At 43.0% G+C, this 21,804-nt stretch overlaps 1 protein-coding gene across 5 annotated transcripts in view; it reads right to left on the bottom strand.

The window, feature by feature from the left end:
• Positions 1-8,935, bottom strand: part of LOC118103199 (plasma membrane calcium-transporting ATPase 1) — an 86,126-nt gene extending 77,191 nt beyond the window's left edge. For 2 of the 5 annotated variants that reach the window (XM_035149932.2, XM_047338508.1), the window contains exon 1: positions 8,422-8,935. The gene's annotated coding sequence lies outside the window, so the exon portion shown is untranslated. Of the gene's footprint in view, positions 1-7,220; positions 7,732-7,792; positions 8,329-8,421 lie in introns of those variants that run through there. The other 3 variants (XM_035149875.2, XM_035149884.2, XM_035149894.2) reach the window with 3 other exon arrangements.
• Between the last annotated feature and the right edge of the window lie 12,869 nt (positions 8,936-21,804).

Genomic DNA, 21,804 nt, shown 5'->3' with positions numbered 1-21,804 from the left:
CTCAATATGTATGTGTGTCTACACTGCAACCAGGAGGACAGATGAAATCAGCAGTAAAAACCTCAAGTGTTTTTTCGTTCACATTTGGTTTCTTCAGAGCCTCGTGTTCACACCTCATGACCTGAGCAGTTTGTGTCGGATGTCAGTAAACTAAATTTGAATGTGGTATACAAAGACAGGGCTGCTGTTCCGTGTCGACCTACACTGACGTCACAAAACCACAAACAAGGTGCACAGGATGGTAAGACAGCAGCCTGGGTCCACACATCTGCATCAACATCAGTATGAATGTTTAGCCGCAGTTTGAATATATGTAAAGAGACTTGTCAGAGGTCTGTGCTGAGCCTTTCTAGTCCTTAGCTATGAATGAGGACCAAATGTATTTGGATCTGATCCATATTCAATCAACATTTCATACGCATATATGCACATACATGCATATACATATGTGCTGCTCATCACAGGTTACGGGTAATTAGGCCCCTAAAGGTTTCTCAGCCTGCAAAGGTTTTCACAAATCAAAAATGAATCTTTGAACCTGAATCGTCGTCAACACACTAATATTACAAGTGAGAGACTCTTTGATTCAGATCTTCAAGTATTAAGGAAGATGCTGTTGCTGAATATCCTTCCTGCAGCTCAAGCCCTTCTGTCTGTCACTCACAAATATAAACGCACACATTACCACCCACAAAACACCTGACTGACAACACACACACACACACACACACACACACACACACACACACACACACACACACACACACACACACACACACACACACACACACACACACACACACACACACACACACACACACACACACACACACACACACACACACACACACACACACACACACACACACACACACACGTTATGTAAGCATGTGTCAGGAGGACACTTTCAGATGGTCCAGTTATAATCGTCAATCCTGCCGACGCCTCCACGACACATGCATGGATATTTACAAAAGCCAGTGGACCCACAGCAACGTGGTGTCCCCATGACAATTACGTGCAATGAAAAGACGGACAACACTGATGATGAGTTCATTATCGTCTCTGTGTGGACATCTTAGAGTCCGTTATTGTTTCTTCTATCGTTTCTGCTGACCAAAGGAACATGGCTCGGCTGTTTTTGAATCCTCCTCTGAGCTTTAAAGTGCGTTCCGAGTCAGTATTAATCCGTGGGTTGGTTAGTTTCACCGGTCAGCTAACTGCTAACACAGCCTGGAGCATCCGTTCTGTTGCTATGGTTACCTGTACTTTAACATACGCTGCACGCCGAGCAGGTCTGAACTTTGCACGTGTGGCATCTTCTGCTGGTGCGCGTGAGACGGGGTGAAACAAAGACCAGCCCTAATTTGTCAAAGCATTCAACCTTGGGTTGGTCTGCAAGCAGCTGATATATTAAGCCGGCCTGTCAGCCAATCAGAAATTTAGAAGAATCTATTTTCTACAACCGTATTAAACAAGATTCCTGAAAAGCCCTTAAAATGCATCAAAGCACAAATTCCATCAGTCCAATACTGTTCCTCAAACTTGATTGTGTTCACTTCAGTCGTGCTAAACTATTGTCAACAAACCCCGACACTTTCACATCAAGTTTACATTTGAAACACTTTTTGAAATGCTGGATATACATATTCTCAGTGTATATAATAAGAAGCGCTGTTTGACAAGTTAGAATTTTGATAGACCTGCATTCAAATCCTACCAGGAGAGGAAGGGATTAAACCACATCTGTGGACGAGTCGAGTTTCACTGACAGCAGCTTACGAGCAAACATATAAAAAGCAAAGTAGAAGCGAGAGGAAATCATTTGTGTAAGAAAATAATATTTAGTTTGGATTCAAAACAAATTAAAACAGGAGATTGGAACCAGCGAGGAGCCTCAATAATAAATCAGAAACAACAACCTGCCTTTAACAATGCACTGGCACTGAGATGAATGAAACCAATTCATACACACAAACCATTACATGAGCTGGCAGTCAACCGCAAAACCCTTTGTTTTAATCAATTGAGGGAATTAGCCGATAATGATCACAATCATTAGTTGCAGCTTTGATAAGCATCATCTCATATAACGTGTAAATGTCCAAAGTCATTCCGTTAAACATTTAATTCATATGTCAACATCTTCAATTATTACGTGGTATCATATTGTGTTTTTATCTGTCTCGTTAGACTAACTCGAAGCTCTCCGAGTTAAATTTAGAAAATGATGAATAAATAACAGCATTGCACACAGCTGTATCTGGATGATATATGGATGAACTCTTTCCTGCCAGCAGAATTATGAAATAATTATAAAGGCCAACAGCCCTATTATAACCACAAATAGTGAGGCTATGCCGAGCGGAGACCATCCATATCTTAAATATAGGACTGAGCTGCTACCAGCTGCACTGCGTCCATTAATAATTGATGTGGACTTACATAAGAGACAGTGTGCGCTGCTGGATCTGGTTCACAGGCAGGGATTCCGTCTGCTGAGGGGTTTCCACATTTCACTGAATTTTAAAAACCTCCACGTACAGCAGTGTAGCTGACGTTTTGGTTCAGTCGGTCCTGGCTGTGAATGACACCATACTCTGGCGTAGGACTGGATGATGCTGTCACAGTGACGTGTCCCACCAACCAGGGTTGAGCGATATGATACAGGGAGATTTTTACTGTTTATACCAAAGTATCTAACCTTCTAATCTCTCTGTAAGAACCCAAATGACAATGTTAGATTTACTGGATTTCTGCATTGATCTGCTTAAGTGATTTTACAGTTAATTCATTCATTGGAAAAGAACATCAATAAACATTCCCTCTTGGGTTCGGAGAAAATATGCCGCATCATAATTTATTTAGATATAAGAGCTGCAACTAATGATTATTTAAGTCATCAATTGATCAGCAGTTTATTTTCTTGATCAATTGATCAATCATTTAGGTCAGGTAATAGAAAAACAAGTTTGTTAATGTGCAAACTACAAAGGCCCCCAGTAGGGTGGATACCGACACCGAGACTCCCTCTAAATTCAATCAAGAAAATGTCAAGTCAGACAACTTTTAAAAAAGTGGAAATTCCTGGATCCAAAATGTAATGGTTTCCTCCCTGACTCGCACTACATCCTTCCACTGAGTTCTGTTGTAATTCATTTGTTTGTATTTTTTGGTGTAATCCTGCTGACAGTTACACAAACATACAAACCAACCAACAAACAGTCCGGGGTGAAAACATTACATCTTTGATAATCTATTATTATTATTATTATTATTATTATGAGTACATTACCATCAGAAAGCAACAGTAACAATAACAGAGAAATACTGACGATAGTAACATCATGCGTCAACAATAGATATGAATAGTTATTCTAAGACAAGATGTTTAAACGTGGGGATAGTTCTGTGTGTCCCTGCCAGTGTCCCCTGAAAACTCTAATAGCCGAGCCATGTTACAACTATTAAATGTTATTTTTTCTATTATGACTGATTTAAGCGCTCTCTGCATGCTAACAAAACATGCTAATGTCAAAGTCTAAATTCTGACACCTCCTCTACATCACAGTTGTCAAATTAACTTTCTGTGATTGAGGATTTTATCCCTATGAACTTGCCTTCAGTCAAGAGAATCTATTATATGCTCCCCGATACCATGTATCCATGATACCATGATGTAATCAGAACCAGATTCAACAGATAGACTGACAGAACACTGGAATCCAGACAGTTCAGCAGAGAGGGAGGAAACTGTTCTTCTGCCGCAGGGTGACTCAGGTCATTGTGATCTGTAAATCAAGCCTCGGAGGGTTTGCACTCCATCTGGGGCCTGAAGGTCTGCACCACTGAGGTCACACTAACACACTTGTTTTTCAGGCTGACTGTCAGTCGAGCAGGTTCGTCTGAGGTGTCAACTCATCAAAACACACATTAAACACATACGCAATAAAAACTGTCGCTGTTCGTGTGTGCTGCTTCGATCTGGTGTCTGGTTAACAGTTTTTAAATCTGGTGAGTAACTGCCCAGACAGTTTTAGAGAGCGACACCACCTCCACATAACCAGCCGAAGACGAGCTCGCTTTAATACACTGCAGATGTGACCATGCACTTCAGGGACCTGGATTACAAGGCTGTAAAATAAAGGTATGTATATTTCAATAAAACGGGGAGCAAGGGTTTTTTGTAGTGATGCCATTTTGAAACAAACATTCAGCAATCAGCTGGGAGGAATCCATCAGAGAGGAGAAAACCCAGCAACGAGATTATTCAAAGACAGTTACCTCAGTCGACCACAATCCACTGCAGCTCCTCACATCATACGGGACGGACAGAGAGGAAAACACACATCATCCCTGTCTGGACCAGACACTTCAACAACCAGACAGACACGGGAATAAAAACAGTAGACCTCAGTAGTCTCCTCTTTTCTGCTTGTTTCTTAAAAGGCCTCCAGGAAATGTAGTAAAAATCACTGCTCTACAATGAAGTTGACAAAGAACTGATACAAGAAAATAGAATAGATAAAAAAACATTTGTTTCGTGGGGAGAGCAGTTTGCACTGGATCTGATCCCAGTCACTCTAAACACGTGAAGGGCGATGCAGATACCAGTCCAGCTGCTCTGATATCCAACCTTACATATTACTGTTTACACCAGCACACGCAGGACCAGTGTAAATGAATGGTCACGTGTTTTCAGGCGTGTTACTGTGGGTGGGGATTATTTGTGATATGGATCTTAAATACTTGTTTAAGAGGAGGTTGTTTGAGTTTAAAAAACGAAAACATAGTAATATATAGGAAACCTGAGTCAGCATCCGCCTCTGCCTGCAGTCCTATCATCATCATCATCATCATCACCATCATCAGTCTGTAGGTAAACACAACTGTGTCCTCCTGATAATATTCATCAGATTCAAAGCTGCATTCTCCTCAGACATTACTCATTATGATAATTTCCACTGTAGACCGCAGCTGGCATCATGCATCCATTTATTTACTGCACCTACCCATTATCCTACACAGGGTATCATGAGGGCTTCACCCAATCCCACAGTGGGGTTCTCCTGGACGGGTTGTCAGTCTATCCCCAGGCAGACGTATATATTCAAAAATTTACATATAAAAACTGTTAATCGAAAAATGGTAGAGTCGAAAATAACAGCAGGGGGCGTGGCCAGCACGGACAAACTCAGGCGTGATGCAATTACCTGCAGCCAGCTGCATGGCTCGCATGGTAAATTCATTATGACAAAACACTATCACCTCAGTGTAACACGTTGTTAACTCATGTTCTCTCATTGGGAGAAGCAGGAGGACAAACTCTTAAACAAGTTAAAAGCATGAGCTCAGCGGACTGCAGCCCTTTTTCAGACATGAGCTCTGGAAAATGTCCAGAACATCGCTCGACATGTTCCAGAGTTTGAAAGATCGTCTTGGTCAGACTCGTATATAACAGGAAAATGTCCTGAACATCACGTTTTTGTTTACAGCACATCGACACTGGCGTCGGCCCTCATCAACATAAGCTCTCGAATCTCGTTGTCTTTCCAAGTTTACATCTTTGTCCGAGTCTTCTACCTCTTTCCTCCGGAGATATTTGTAATCTTGTTTTTTAACAGTTGTGTGTCTGATACATGTTGAAACATCATCAACACGCCCACTCGCTTGCTGTGAATTTCCATGAAATTTCCCCGCTGTATTCTAAAATGATCTCACTCGGACATTACCGAGACAGGAGCTGGCAGAGAAATGTACGACTGACTCAGACATTTACGTTCTCACATACGGCCCCTCTGTATACTTAACTTAATTAAGTTATTTAAAAACATGGTGAACTTAGATTCACAAAGATATGTATTTTGAAAAAAAATGCATATTTCTAGTTTTATCTGAGGAACTGCAAAACAGTAATTATCTGAGTAATCAAAACAGCCCATGTCATGTGATGTCATTATGTTAATGTGATGCTTTATTCGACCGACATCCCAAACCTATCTGTGAGGGAAATTATTTTAACGATGACCTGATTATCAAAAATTGCTGCGTCTTAATTAACCAACTAATCTTTTTAGCTTTAGTTAAATCACACGGAGACCACCTTGCCTCGAGTAAAGACCACCTCTGCTGACTTCATGAAATATAAATACACTTCCATTTAACGGTTAACCTTCAGGGAACCGCAGCAGAGGTGCTATTTCGCACAGCAAACGCCATTAGTGTAGCTGCTGTTCAGGCAGACATCTATTAGCTAATTATATCACCAGACAACACGCATCAGGATCTGGGTGACGGACCACGTCAGCTGAACCGGTTCATGAAGGATTCCTTATAGGACTGTGTCAATTTTAATACATTGTCCTGTGCACGTTATTGTATTGCCTCAAAAAACACTTGGTGGTTTGCAAGAAGTTTGTGGTGATTAAATCAATCCACAGGCTTTATGAAATGGTGCCGTTAAGTGGGTCTGTCAGGTCCCTGCACCCACACACATCCCATAAATCATCCATCGATCCATTATCTATATCTCTTATCCTTCGAGGGTCACAGGGGGCTGGAGACAATCCCGGCTGACATTGGGGCGACAGGCAGGGTGCAGCCTGGACGGGTCGGCAGTCTATCCTTTAAATTAGATCAATGCATCACCGGACATTTGCTTTCTCCGTCTAATTCAAATGGGTCTAAAGCGTCTGTGAGACTTTGCAGCAAATCATGAACCTGTGGACTCACAGCAGGAGAAATCCTGAAAAACAAAAGAAGCCATTTTCCCCCCCTAATGAATCAACAACAGAGCCACTGTGCCCCCGCTCCCGTCACCACCACCTAAAAATGGGACCTCTTGCTCAGACGGGGCATCAAAGTTTGATTTCCTTTGCAGAAGAGCCTCCTCTGCTTGGTGAATCTGCAGCCCTGGAAAACAGAAGGAGCAATGCCCTCGTTTGGAGGTCACAAGCTGAGGAGGAGTAACCATGAGCCAAGATGCGGGATCCCCCCTCCTTCCTAACGCAATAAGGCAGGACACACCCAGACACAGAGGGGAGGAGGAGGTGGATGAAATGAGAGGAGAGGAGGAAAGAAGGAGCAGGGCTGCTGCTGTTCATCCGCCCATCTTGGCAGATGACGTAAGGACGGTTCTTCTCGAGCTGAACGTCCCTTAATTGAAATAAAAAAAATGTTTTTTTTAAAAAACCGAGCAAGATAAAGATTTGTATCCCTACCTCTCCTTCACTTCCGCCCGTCATTGTGACAGCCTGGAAAGCAGAAGTGCAATTGACCCTGTTGGCTGCTAAATGTGGGGAAACCACTCCAACAAGCTGAGCCAGCTCCGCCTGAAGGCGCCGCAGTCCAGACCAGTCACACCGGGAACACGTTTCAACACCGAGACACGAGCAACCAGTGTCCCTGGAAAACACACCCGGAGTCCGCGTGTGGTCCTGGTGTTTTCACCGGTTACCGGGGGTGGGGGGGGAATGTCACCCGGAAAACAAGCCTCTGTGGGCAAACTGTTTCCAGACACCCGCAGGAGGTCGGATTCCTGCCTCGCAGCCCCGTGCAACAGTCGACGCGCGCCGCTCCGCCGCTCCGGGAGAGACCCGTCACAGAATCACCACGCGGAATCTGACATTTTTAACAACACCTCTTTGTTACGCAGTCAACGTTGACATTTTCACACATTTCAAACACGTGCCCAGAATAAACCGAGCCCGCTTCCCCGTTCGGCGACGGTCCACCGCACGTTCATCACGCTATTAGGCTAAAATGACAACTTTACAAACTGATGTGCACTCACGGTGTCCTGGCTGGAAAACGGCAGGAAACTAGCGAGCGCCGCGTCCAAAAGTTGTTATCCGAATGTGGATCGATTATCGGTGCGGTCGATTCCCCTCAAAATGATCGAACAGCGCGACCCGCGAGTCGGCGTCCACGTTGTTTCTGACCGGAGCCCTGACAGCGGTGGACTGCGGCCAGAGAGGCGGGTACAACCGAGCTAACTGCCGGGACGTTTGGCGAGGGGGAGACGGGTAGAAAACGTGCCTGCGGGGCGGAGGGTCGGCGGCGGAGACACGGTTGAGATTAACGAAACGGGGAGTGGAGGAAAATGGAGGTTCGCGGTACCGGCGAGGGCCGACGGGTTGTGCGTTCACACCTGTGGTGGTGTCGGGGGGGGAACCCCTTCAAATCGGTTGTAGTTGCTCAGAAAGTCGGTGTCAAGGTGGAGCGGCGGCGGTGGAGTGAACGTTAGCCGGATGCTAAGCGGCGCGGGCGCCCGGCGGACTTCTCCCCGGCACGAATATGTCACTTTAACGGTGTTTTAACCCACATGTGGAGGGAGGGAGAGAGAGAGAGAGAAAGGGAAAGTTGTTTTAAAAAAGAGAAAGGTTAAACAGGCGGAGACAAGAGAGAGGGGAGAGCGGTTACCTCCACTCCGGGAATCCTCCTCCGAATCACGGCTGTGTTGATGGGGCGGGCAGCGGCTCCACTTCAGAGGGGTTTGTCCATTTCCCAGCGCGGCTCCAAGTTGACAACTGCGGCGGCGGCGAAGGAGGAGGAGGAGGGGGGGAGACGGCGAAAATGGAGGGAGGTTGACAGACAGGACCGAGTGGAGGAGGAAGAAGAAGAATAACCCTCTATCGTCGCCCTGGTTCCGGGCAGTTTATTTGACTGTGGACGAAGCCGCGGTGGCTGTGGTTCCTCAAGCGGCTGCAGCAGCTTCTTCCCCCCGGAGAGAAACTAACCAGATCCAGGTTCAGTCAGAAATCAATCCGGTTTAAAAAAAAGGAGGAAAAAAAAGCAAACTCCCTCCTTCTTGTTCTTCTTTCTCCACACACACACACACACACACGGGGCTGCGATAACAAAGAGCAGATCCAGTAAGTGACTGGTGTGTGTGTGTGAGAGAGAGAGAGTGTGTGTGTGGGTGGGACTGGGAGAGGTGGTGGTGGTGGTGGGGGAGAGTGGTGGTGGTGGTCTGGGGTGAGGAGGAGGAGGAGGAGGAGGGTGAGGGGGTCCGGCTCATTCAAACAGGAGGAAGAAAAAAGAACCGACGTCCGGATCAGCCTCTGTCTGCCCGGGGAGCGGAGGGGAGTGAGGGAGGAGGAGGGAGGCCGAGGGAGGGGTGAGGCAGAGGGTGAGGGAGGGAGGCACCACCTTGTTTTTTAAGGTGGATCCATGAATTGATTGAAGCAGAAACCAAGGGGGGCAACATCCAGCGGTGCGAGAGGGTACATCCAACATCTGGATCCACCACATCATCTGGTTTGATGAATGAAACATAGCTTTAGTGAACAAATGGTGAGAACATAATTGTCATATTTAAAGACAAAAATTAGCCTTTCTCTAGAAAAGACTTTGATGTACCAATAAGTTATTTCTAGATTAGGTGGATGTATACATTATAATAATAATAAAGTTTGATACATCAACTTAATGTGACTGTGATGTTTCTACCTTTTCCCCCTGTTAATAGTTTTTTTTTTAGGGTTAAGAAAAGAGGATGTCGCATCTATGAGACAAATTGTGATTTTTGAATATGGGCTATACAAATATAATTTGATTGATTGATTGATTGATGGCTAAATCTAGAAATATCTCAAAATTTCAACAAATTTATTTTCTGAAAAAAATTAACAATTTGAGAATTAAGTCTAAATACACTAAGAAATATCTAAATCATGTCCAGATATTACATGTAAAATGTATAATATGAGGAATCTTGTATTTTGAGAACATTGCAATATTCTGAGATACAAATTAATTAAAAGAATAAAGTTGTAAAAATGTAAGACAAACAATGTTCAAGAAATTCAAGAATGAAGTTAAAATATTTCAAAAATAAAGTAGTAAAGTTCATCATCAAACTCATAATATTGTCAGTATAAAATTGCAATAATTAAAAGTAAGTTTTTGCATGTCAAGTATCTGAGGAGCAGAACTATATTTTCTTGTTTTATAATTTTATTCTATGTCCCTGGACAGACCCCATGTTCAGCACCACTGCTTTGATTTATGTGCAATTTAAAAAATCTTATTAAATCCCAATTTAATTTAATTCAAATCTCACTTGAATCAAACAGCAAATGGTCAAATTTATTGAACTGTTGCATTTTTAACCTTCAGGGAAGAACAGATCTCATCCTGAAATGCATTGTGAGGGTTACTGGACGTGTTTAACATTTTCAGCTGGGCAAGTTTTGTTTTATTTTTAGCTGCTGCTCTGGGGAACATCTACTTCTCCCATAATATGATTAAAGCCCATATTTGTTCCATATGTATTTTTGAAACACAGAGATGGCATCTTTATATAATGTAGAGTTGTTTGTGGTCACGTTAGGGGGGGGTTGTTCTTGTGCAAACAAATGAACAGAAACAAGGAACCTGAAAAGAAATTCCTCTGACTGCCAAATGGCCACTCAATCAGCTCTGCCTCCTACGCTATGCTAATGACAGAGAGGCAGAGAGGTGGCTAACGCTGCCATTAACAGCACAGAACACGGCTTTCATTCCAAAACACTGACGGCAGATGAAGGAGAGCGACTGCTTCTTATAACTGTCCCCAAAGTCCCCATCAGACACAACCAGACACAACTTGTCCTCCAGTCTCAAAGCAGTACTGTATATACGGTATGTTGTCTGGTTTTGCAGTTAGTAAACAAGATAGAAAGATGTAATCTACAATGCAACATACAATGTTCTAAACCGGCTCAAAATCACGTTTTCTCCATTAACTGAAACGTGATATCTGAACCTTGTCTTGGCCACTTTACAGCAGGAAACAACACTGATAACGAGTCACAAAGTGAAGTGAGAGGACCGAAACATTTTATTTATACAATAGTCAAGATGGACGATATGACAGCTTCCCAAAAGTGAAGCCAAATCATCTTGTTCGCCCTCTGGTGGCTGGCTGCAGTACAGGTCATAAACCCCACCACCTCCAGGTTGGTGGATGGGATATGGGCAAAATTTAAAAGTCACTCAAAAGTACATGTTAGATACATTTTACTCAAAACTGCTTTCTGTCATTTTAGGTAGTTCTTATCACACAGCTGATTAAGTGTTATTCTATTGTAAGTTTGGTTTGAATTAGTTATTTGATGCTACAAAAATGGAGTGTAACGTCATGATTGACAGCAGAGACTGACACATGATTGGTCGATTATCGCGGTTCAATCCCCCGATGGCTACTGGGCGCACTCTACATGGTGTCAAAAGTACAAGATGGTGGCACCAGTATCTTGGCTTCATATTTGTATGAAGTGGAGATGTGTCGTCCATCTTTATGTATAGTATATGATTTTAACAATCTGGTTGTCTGCAGCCAACTGTTTGCATGAATGTAGGTTCACACAGTATCAGTGTCATTAAAATAAGTAATAAAGGTCCCACTAGTGCCTCCAGAACACCTGAGTAATGTCAGCCAAAACAAACCAAATCTGCTGCTGGTGCATTCTGTGCATTCTGTGCCAGAGAACATCATCTGTGGGAACATTATGAGCCATCCTTAATGTTCACAGAAACACCTGTGCTCCTCCTGCTCTGACAGGCGGAAAAGTCGGCTTTGAAAAATGCCAGTAAATAAAAAGTTTAACTTCCATTGCATCACCTCTCTGTGCCAACGGTCCCACAGCTAACCCACAACTTGAATTTAACAGATATAACAAAGGAAAGCACATAAATACAAACACAGAAATGTTACTAAACCATGCAGCATTTAGACAGTGAGGTTTAATAGAATAGATAAAACAAAGTAAAACACCATAAAATAGTAAGTAATAAGAAGAAACATGAAGTTGTAAAGCTGAGTTTTCAGGCGGGTATTAAAAGCCGCTGTCTGTCGGTCTCACACTGAAGGGAAGGTCGTTCCAGAGACGAGGGGCCGTAACTGAAATTGCAGTCATCCTTGGTTTACAATGGGACATCTAAAAGCTTTTGACGAGCTGATCTCCGGGGCCTGACTCGACTGTGGGGAGTTAAAAGCTCTTTACCCTGAAGCCTGAATGGCTTTGAGGGTAATTAATAAAACTTTTAAATGTATTCTAAATTTTATATGGCAGCCAGTGCAGGGATACTAAACCTGGAGCGATAGGAAAGGATCTCCTGGACTCAGTCAATAATCTGGCTCCTGAGTTCTAAGTGCAATTGTGAGACTTCTGATCTTTGAAAGCTTTCTACATCCATACCACTACGTTTTTGTTTAGAAATTGCCTTTTCAAACTAAAACAATCATGAGTGTTCTTGCTCCGAATCAGGTTTAATCCACGTCCATAATAGCGTGCCTGAAAACACGCATCACATGACCATGACTCATGTACAGTGGGCATGCGTGTGTGGGTGTAAACAGGAAAGCGTGCACATGTTGTATAGCTTGTCTCCTACACATGTAAGCAGTTGAATGATTGTTAAATGCAGCACTTAATTGCGTAACATCTGTCAGCTAAGACGACAGGGTCGGCGATTATCCACGTTGTGTTCCGGAGGGGGTCATGTGATAGGAGACTGACGAATCAGCGAAGGCTATACGTCGTCAGCGAAAGCGACCGAATCAGCAAGTTGATCTGAGTCATCATTTTCAAATGTCTCAATTTCTGCTCGTTCAGACTCAAACGCAGCCTTTTTCCATTTCTTCAGTCTCTCAATGAAAACGTTGTGTTCAGAGCAGTGAACAGAACCTGCTGCTGGTATTACGCTGTTTTCTGAACTGTGGAACGCTCTCGAGGAAATCTGGAATTTCTCAAAAACATTATTGCCCCTTCGGTCAGAGCCTCGTCGCTAGTGTTTTTAAAATAAATTAGAAATTAGAAATAAGCTGAATGTTTTGAATGTCTCCGGGATCCAACATGCATTGAACACATGCCATCTTAAAGAGGTCAGGCACACAGTAGAAGGGTTTTTATAATAATGAGCAAATGGCATGCGATGGCATCCGGGATCCCTTTCAAAAATTTAGCGGACAGAGGGTGGAGGGCACGATGTCGTATGCACACTGTGTCGAGAAGGTCCTGTGGTGATATGGGAGAGAAACTGTATTCAAATGAGGATATTCCGATATGTTGCAGGAGAAGTTAAATGAGCTGTGATGTTTTTATCTTATTAAAGAATGATAAAGATAAAGAAAGTAAGGAACTGCTGTGGACGAGGCAGTTGTGTTATTTTTGTAGGGCGCTGACAAGGTTATTAATAGTTGTGAATAAAGTGCGAGGATTATGCTGGTTTGTGGAAATTAAATGTGAAATATATTACCCTCGAGCTGCCTTCATTTTGTTATTATAATGTTGTAATAAATCTTTTAAAGGCTGATGCTTTTAAAGTACTTTTTATCTGCTCTCCTGCATGTTTGTTTAACAGTCTGAATATCAACGTTCATCCAGGGCGCCGCTTTTATTGTTGTAAAATATGATTACGAACTCCCAAGAGTAAATCAGAATGATGTCAAAGATCCTCACACCCTCCCCTCCCCTCCTGATCGGGCTGTTGTCACAACACACCTGTGTATCTAATGTCAATACATCCTGCTGAGTCGGTCTGAGACAGGACAGGCACAAAGACAAGAGTCTGAGACGAGGACGAGGACACAGAGACAGAGGGACGTCAACCAAAACTCAAAATAACTGAATGTTTGCAGTGTGACAGTGAAGAGCTGAGTGAACATTCATCTCTGGTGTTATGAGTTTTGTCTACTCTCCAAATAAAACCCAAACCTTTCCAGAAACATTTCTAAAGTACGGGCTGAAGTGCACATGGACCAACCATCCATGCAATCTGTTGCAGATGCGAATATATATATATATATATATTTATCAACTTATGCTTTCCTCTTTTGTCATATGTGTTTAATTTTTTCACTCTATATTGAATCCAGCTACCTTTTCGAATTCAGCTCGTCACATTGTTTACACCTGAAACCTGCTGATGGCACAGAAGGACACAAAGCAGGAAAGAGGCGACGTGGGGAGAGAGTCCAGTCCAGAAAACGAACATCGGCCTCCTGTGTGGACGGCCTGTGTTTTGTCAACCCAGCCATCGGGGCGGTCGTGGCTCAGGAGGCAGCCTGGGTCGTCCATTTATCAGGAAGGTCGGTAGTTTGACCCCGTCGCCTGCTGTCTGAATGTCGAATGAATGTCAAATTGGCCCTAATGGTTGCATAATGTGTTTCAGTGAGTGTGTGCATGGCTGAGTATCCTTCCATCCCAACATCCCTCTAACACACAATCACCTGACATGACGACCATGACCACTAGAGGCTGCCTAAAAAGACAGAGTGGCTGATGGACATTATGCTGCTGCTCAGACCACCTGCCTGGGGTCATTTTTAGAGGACAGTCAGCTAACTGCACATTGCACTTCGTTTTCTTGAGTAGTTCTGACACGATGATGGCATAAGCTACATTTCTTTTGATTACAGCTGAACAACTAGGTTGTAAAATACCTGGGTCTTACCTGGGACCAACCCGGAGACCTTCATGTCCAGTTTTCAAGGTTTAGCCTGATCCATAACCTAAATTATGTAAAGCAGCTCTTTAGTTTCTGGAGGCAGTCCAGAGCCTGGAGGGGAAGCATCCTGAGAGACTCAGTTTAGGGCATAAAAGTCACCGCTCCATCTGTCCATGGCTGCAAGGGCAACAGGAGCTCACACACACACACACACACACACACACACACACACACACACACACACACACACGCACACACACACACACACACACAGAGGCGAAGGAGAGTGGTAACTTGAACTTTTCCCAAATTGTGTTTTTTCCAGCCAAAGTGGCCACAACATCTCTGACGCTCTGAACCATTTTCTGAGATAGATGGGATGTGACCGGCTGGGAGGAGAATGAACCACTTCCTTCTCACATGAAGATTTCTGGAGAAGTCAATGAAAACCAGTCGAACCAGTCATGCATGACTCTATTTGCTTGGTCTAATCCATATTTTGCATTTTTCTTCTTATACATAAGTCACTCTCAGTTCTCGCCCTTCCGTGGAAATGAAACTGAAAGCTTTCAGACATTCTTTAAAACCACCACTGACATTATTACCATCATCACTCATGCATTAATGAATTCTTTATAGAGAGGTGTTAATGGTAGAAATCAGTACAAGCAGTATTTGTTAAAAAGCTTATAGTAGCACAGAGCAAAGCCGGCTGCTGACTGATCTTGTTGTCTGCAGAGTAATAGCATCATACATCACTGTGTGATGGGTTATTGGTGCTTCTGCCCTGCAGTTTCACAGATACGAGAGACTGATTCCACCTGCAGCTCCGAGTTACTGCAGCACCGAGCAGCTGTGGCTGGATTTCATGGAAACATGACTTTATTATTTCCGTTGTATTTTTAGCCGTGGGGCTCTGAACACTTTCGTTCAGGGTTAAAACACATCGATAACCGTTGGATTGCCACAACATTTGTGATCAGATGTTCAAGGTCCTCAGAGGATGAACCTCACTTTTCATTCAGTAGCACCAACAGTCTACTACAGAACTGAACTACAGATCGAGCTGTTGGTTCAACTTTGACAGGATTTGATTACACCTGATGCCGCCTGAGAATTTCTGACACATTATTAACAACCACAGACTGTATATAAAGATGGATGATGCTGTCCAGCTCCGTACCGGACATGCAGACTCAGTATCAGAGCACAGTTTGTTTGGCCTTTATCAAAACTTCCCTTTTGTTAAATGAGCGTAACTGTTTCTGTGTATAAGGTTGTTTAACTTTATTAAGCAGTCTTCTTGCTCTGGGTGTTTAAAACATTTACTCCATCTCAGTTTCAGCTAAAACACTAATTAAAGTAATAAGAATTGTGTGGATTTGAACACAGGTGACTGTCTGATAGTGAGTCTGACCTGTTGGACCCCGAACATGTAATGAAACAATCTTTAACTGAGAATATTTAAACCTGACTCAGCCCCGATGAACTCGACGCACCAGTTCAGGTTAAAGTCTAACTGAAGGACCATAAATCTCCCAGTAACAAGCACCATGATGATTCTGCAGCAGATCTGCTGTTCACCTTATAAACTTTATAGGTTCAGTGTCACGTTACCAGGATCAGTGTAAACTGTCATTGTGTTGTGAATTCTTTGTAGTTTATAGATTTAACTAAACGTACTGAATAATAATCACAAAGCTTGAAAAGATTCTGTCTTCTTGTTGTCGTTTCTTTCCCCGGTAATATTTCTTTTTTGTATTCTTGTGGATATGAATGAGTTCTGAATATTGTGATTATTTACTCCTCTTCCCATTTTTACATTCAATCCAATGTCCCCAGCTTTCTCTGATATTGGTGTATTTATTATGTACACTGCAAAAAGGAAAAGGTTCATAAAACTCTAAACTTTAAGGAAACTAGAGTTTCTAAATTTTGGAGAAAATCATTTGTGCCACTAAACTACGTTTTCTTTCATAATTCTAAAAATGGAAAATTTTGAATTCTAAATACTTCTTGTATCACTGGACCCAATGAGTGAACCAGTATATTCCACACTTTTCCAGTACTAACTGGTCACATTAACCAGTTCACACAGCATTTCTCTATACAGTGTCTTGCCCAAAGACACTTCAGCATGCAGAGGGGAGGAGCAGAGGATCAAACCACCGACCTTCTGGTTGGTGGACTCTACTGCAACGCTGGAAAGGGTCGTCACTGCAGAGCCACAATTTCTACTCTATATTCAAGCAAAGCTCTGAACTGTAGGACGTCACGTTTCCTTATTGTTTGTCCACTTCTTTTATAAATAATAGTAGAAACATACACTTAATGTTTCTACAGCATAATTATACATATACATTTAAATGCTAAATGTACTGTGGTGTTTTTCCTGTTTAACAACCACTCAAAGCAATGTCTGAATGATTCAAACAACTCAGGTCAGTTACATGATTCACAAACTGTGCAGACAGACTGTGTTTGAAATCATGTTAACTATATTTACCCTCAGTTTTATTTAAGGTAAGTATAGAGTACCCCCCAGTGAGGCCAGAAAGTGGTGCGAGCCGTGCACTTTCTGCAATGGTGATGATTCATAGTTTCCAAAATCTCTGTTTACTGCTCGCTGAGTCTTTATTATGTGGAGTGTAGTGGACGAGTGAGTGATGGAAGTTGTTTGAACACAGCTTTGGTGACTAAGATATTTTCTGAGAGGATACAAACGACAAAAAGTAAAAGAAAAACTGTTCAACTTTTCAAACAACATATTTATTTACACTTCAGCTGGAGGCTTTTACTCGTGTGTGTCATATCTGTGCAAATGCAAACGAGTGGTAATCGATCAGAATCATTGATTCGATGGTGAAATCACTCATCGTCTCTCCTGCTGTTTTTCCAGAGGAACTTTTTCAGCGTTAATGTTAATTATGAAATGGAGGCTGTGATTCAATTCCATCAAGCTTATGTAACGCTGTGACTTCCTGGGGTCAGGATCCACCTACACTGCAGCTATCCGACAACACAGCATTTAGACAACTACTTGAGGTGGAAACACATAAATCTCTCCATATATGCACTGACAAGGGTGACTGGATGTTGTATCCATGGCTACCTTCTCACGTAATCTGTATTATTTTTATCACAAAGAATTTTCTGTTTTTCTTTTCCTCCCGAGCCTCCTGCTAACATGTCGGTGATGTACACAGATTCTCAGTGTATGTGAAGGAACCGGGAAGGAAACTCAGAGACACAGAGAGGGTTTCATCACCATATCTGTTTGGCAGCAGATATGAATGAAAAGCTGCTTTCAGATTCAAAATAAACCCTGGATATCCTCCTGAAATTATCTGGAGGGGATTTATGTGAGAACGCAAATATCCAAGTCATTTGCTCCGGACATTCTCCGGAACCTTTTCCCCCCATTAGGAAAATGTCTGGAGACACAGTGAGCGATCAGACATGTTGATGACGTGTGTGACGGATGCCAATAAGAATACAAATATCTCATGATGAAAAAGAGGCATCAGACACGTAGAACACAAATCTGTACTTGAGTGTGACAGCCCTCGTGATTTCCTGTTTGGGCTGTATTTCCCCTTTGAGGGAACAGGAAGTGCCTCGTTCTCACCTGTCTGCTGCTCCTCAGCTATAAAAGCTTCTGGCTCTTGTGTTATTTTCTCTGTTCATTACACTTCACCATACTCACTCAAATGCAACATACACTTCAGATGTCACTGATTTAGTTTAATCTGGAGTAGAAAGTCCTGTGTTGCCCTCTCCTCTTTGTCCTTCCCTTGAACTGAGCTGTGACATTAGAACCACATTGAGATTTGAGAGCTTTTGTTGATAAGGGCTGACGCCGGTGACGATGAGCTGTAAACAAAAACGTGTGATTTGTGACGCCTGTTCCTTTGAACACGTCTGACCCAGAGAATTTCCTGCTGCATTGTTCACATCACATTCGTTATGCAAACTAAGGGCGTTCCTAAGGGCGCCACCTGCAAGAACTCTGGACAACTCCGGAGTTCACGTCTGTAGACAGAAGTAGAGCTGATGCACACACACAGCTTTTGTTTACACTGTTCTCTGGAGCTCATTCTAGCCACTGCTCTGCAGGTGCATGTTCCAAGTGCAAGTGTTTTGAAGGGTGATGCTGTCAATTCACTAACAATTTAATAACGTGTCTGTATGAAGCCTGACGATCCTTTTATCAGGATCCTGCTGAGGCTGCACCACAGACTGTTTGTAAAGATGGACGATGCTTCTCCACATCCTCACCAGTCCAAGATGGCAGCCCCCATGTCCTCTGATATGGGGGCTGCCATCTTGGGCTGGTGATGTCATTTGGAGCCTGGAGTCTGAATCAACCGAGTGAGCCTCAGCTGTCAATCGTGACCTTTCACTCTTTTTTTAATAGAATCAAATAACTAATTAAGTTTGTAAGTTTGAAGTCACAGTGCAATGTGCAGATTTATTTATGGTGTTTGATTTGTGTATGAGCTCCACATATGTAAAATTAGATTTAGATTAGATTTTGTCCTTTGATTCATTTTTCAGAATAAACTGACATCCCCCCCAAAGACATTCACGGTCCAGGCTTATATTTAAATGAATCACAATGCAGACATCGCTGGACGCCTCTGGTTACATTGAGCATTTCAATAATTTCAATGTGACCACAGTCAATTCATATATATGCAGTTTGATCACAGTCTCGACCGACCCCACAGATGACTAAAATGAAATATAGCCTCTGACAGCCGGGGTGAAAGGTCAGGAGATAATCCATACGAGGCGATCTTGTTTCAAATTGAACATCGATCCCCGTCACCTGCTCGGAGAATCTCCCATCATCCTCGGTGCCACGGCTCCCGCAGTCAGCTGATGGATACCCGTGCGGGCGGAGGGGTCCCCGCCCTGGGCAGCGGCAGTGAGGCTTCCCTCCTGGACTTGAGCTCTGCTGGTGGTCCCTGACATGGAGTCCAACCCTGTCATTACTGCTGCCCAGGGGGGAGGGGCTGCTCACTGATACCATTAACTTTTCATCAGCAGCTCGGGCTCTTAACTCAGAGGAGACGCTTCAACAGCCCGTCGCATATATACAGCTACAGGAAAGAGTATAAATACACTCCCCCGTCTCTGCAGCATCATTTGAGCGTCTTGGAAGAATCTGATATATTCTGGAGTTTTACAGCATCAGAGCATGAAAAAGTAATTGCTGAAAGAATTTAATCAGATTTAACAGCAGAGTCCGTTAAAATGATCAAATCTTTCTGCTTGTGTAACTGAGCTCAGCCACACACTACGACTCGTGTTGGATAAATGATGGATGTGAGGCTGTGTCTATTTCTGTGCTTTACTGTATGGAACAGAGAATATGCACTGGTCATTCATACGTATAGGATTCTGCTGAGTGTCGGCTCACACCCAGAATACTCGTGAATGTACAGATCAGTGCATAGCTGGTGTGTAGTTGGATAAATGTAAGTTTTGCATTAACTGATATGTGTCTGTGTGGTGTTGGACTCTGTTGGTCAGCTGTTGAGTGGCCATCTGCATTAACCTTTGAGTTTGTTTTTCCCCTGTCGTTTTTTGATGTTTTTTGTGAGAACCTTATATATATAAGGGGACTGTGTGATATTATAGTTTAAGATGGTTCTATGTGTGCTAATTGATTCTGTGCATATTTTATGTCTAAGGGTCAAATAAAGCATTTTAAACTGATGAACTGGTAAAGTTCCACATCTATGACGACCTAACACAGACAGAAATACTCCTCGGCAGGGACATTATCTACTGGTCAGTCATACACTTGGCTCAGACATTAGGAAACATTAACATGTTATTTCAGCACAATGGCTCACTGGCTTGTTTGCAGAGAGCACTGGTCCATGTTAAGTTACCAATTTAACACTGGAAAATGAATTAATGTGTTTGGAATTTGGATTTAAAATTTTAATCTGGTGTTTAATTTAGTGCTTAGGATCTATGACTGCATGTGTGTCTGCTCTGTTCCCTCTAGTGCTGCTTCAGTCTGATCTCAACCAATTGACTCTTGAAACTCGAGCATGTCCAGAGGAATGTGGCAATGCGACTCTCCGTTGGCAGAGCATTCCAGAAGGTGGGGGCAGCCACGCTGAAAGCTTTGTCTCCAAAAGGATAATGCCCAGGTTACGGACTTCAGCAGGTGGGCAGATGGTACAGCCCTCCACAGCGAGAGGTAAGTCACCCACCCTCTGGAGGAACGCCTTGGGAGCCTCAACCATGTGTTGAGTTTGAGAGATTGGAAGACATCCAACATTTAATGTCATAGAGACAGGTGACAAGTTGGTGGGGGAAGTTGGGTGGAGGGTTTGATGCTGAGATATAGCTAGGTGTCATCAGTGTTACAGTGGAAATTTAGTCCATGGTGACGGATGATCTGACCGAGTGGTAGCATGTATGTGGAAAAGAGGAGGGGGCCAAGCACAGAGCCCTGAGGAACACCATGGTCGGAGTTTCTGATTTAGACAAAGTGTCTCTTGTTTTAGAGGTTAGACTGGAACCAAACAAGAGCTGTACCAGTGATGCTGAGGTGGTCAGACAGGCGGTTAATGAGGATGGTGGGGGAAGGCTGCAGATAGGTGTGGCAGTTTGATCTCTGTCATCTCTAGTCGGCACATTCGCTTTGTCCTATTATCCAGTTTATGTAAATAAAACCCGTCTTTCACATTCATTGTTTCTTTACTCCAACATACAGCTGAAACACGTCTCAACAGTCACAACAGCAGCGTGTTCATATGTAGGAATCACTGATATGAGAGCAAAGCTGAACCCCTCAGGCATTTCTCTAATGAAGTGGCAAAGTCACACAACAACTACAGATGATGCAATCACACACTCAGTCAAACCAGCTCCACAGTAGATACCTGCACACGCTAAGTTTACACTATATTTAGCTAAGATCAGTTATATTATTAATGTTCACCTCACTAAGACGAATTAAACAAAAACTGGATATTAAAACATTAGGGACTTGTGACTTACACATTTGGAGCCAGAGTCATTAGTGATTAGCCGTGGCAGCGAGGTCCTGCCGATACACACGCTCTGCTAATCACAAGTCAGCCTCAGCTGTCAATCATGCCATTTGACCCCATTGTTATAGCAACAAGTAACAAACAAATTCAAACCAAATGTCCTTGAAATGCATGAGGTAAAAGTTGATGATGAGAGTAAAATTTCTTCACACACAAGCTCCTTGTCTTTAAACCATTAAGTATCACTGCAGAGCGGACAAGAGGCTAAAGCAGAAACTGTCCTTCATACAATAAAATTGATTTATATTTTATTACATTATATATTCCTTGGGTTCGTGTCTTGCTGATTTAA

Source organism: Hippoglossus stenolepis, chromosome 3 (assembly GCF_022539355.2).
Source record: "Hippoglossus stenolepis isolate QCI-W04-F060 chromosome 3, HSTE1.2, whole genome shotgun sequence".
NCBI lineage: Eukaryota > Metazoa > Chordata > Actinopteri > Pleuronectiformes > Pleuronectidae > Hippoglossus > Hippoglossus stenolepis.
The sequence above is the reverse complement of the archived record's forward strand: the minus strand, read 5'-3'. Positions and strand labels throughout refer to the sequence as shown.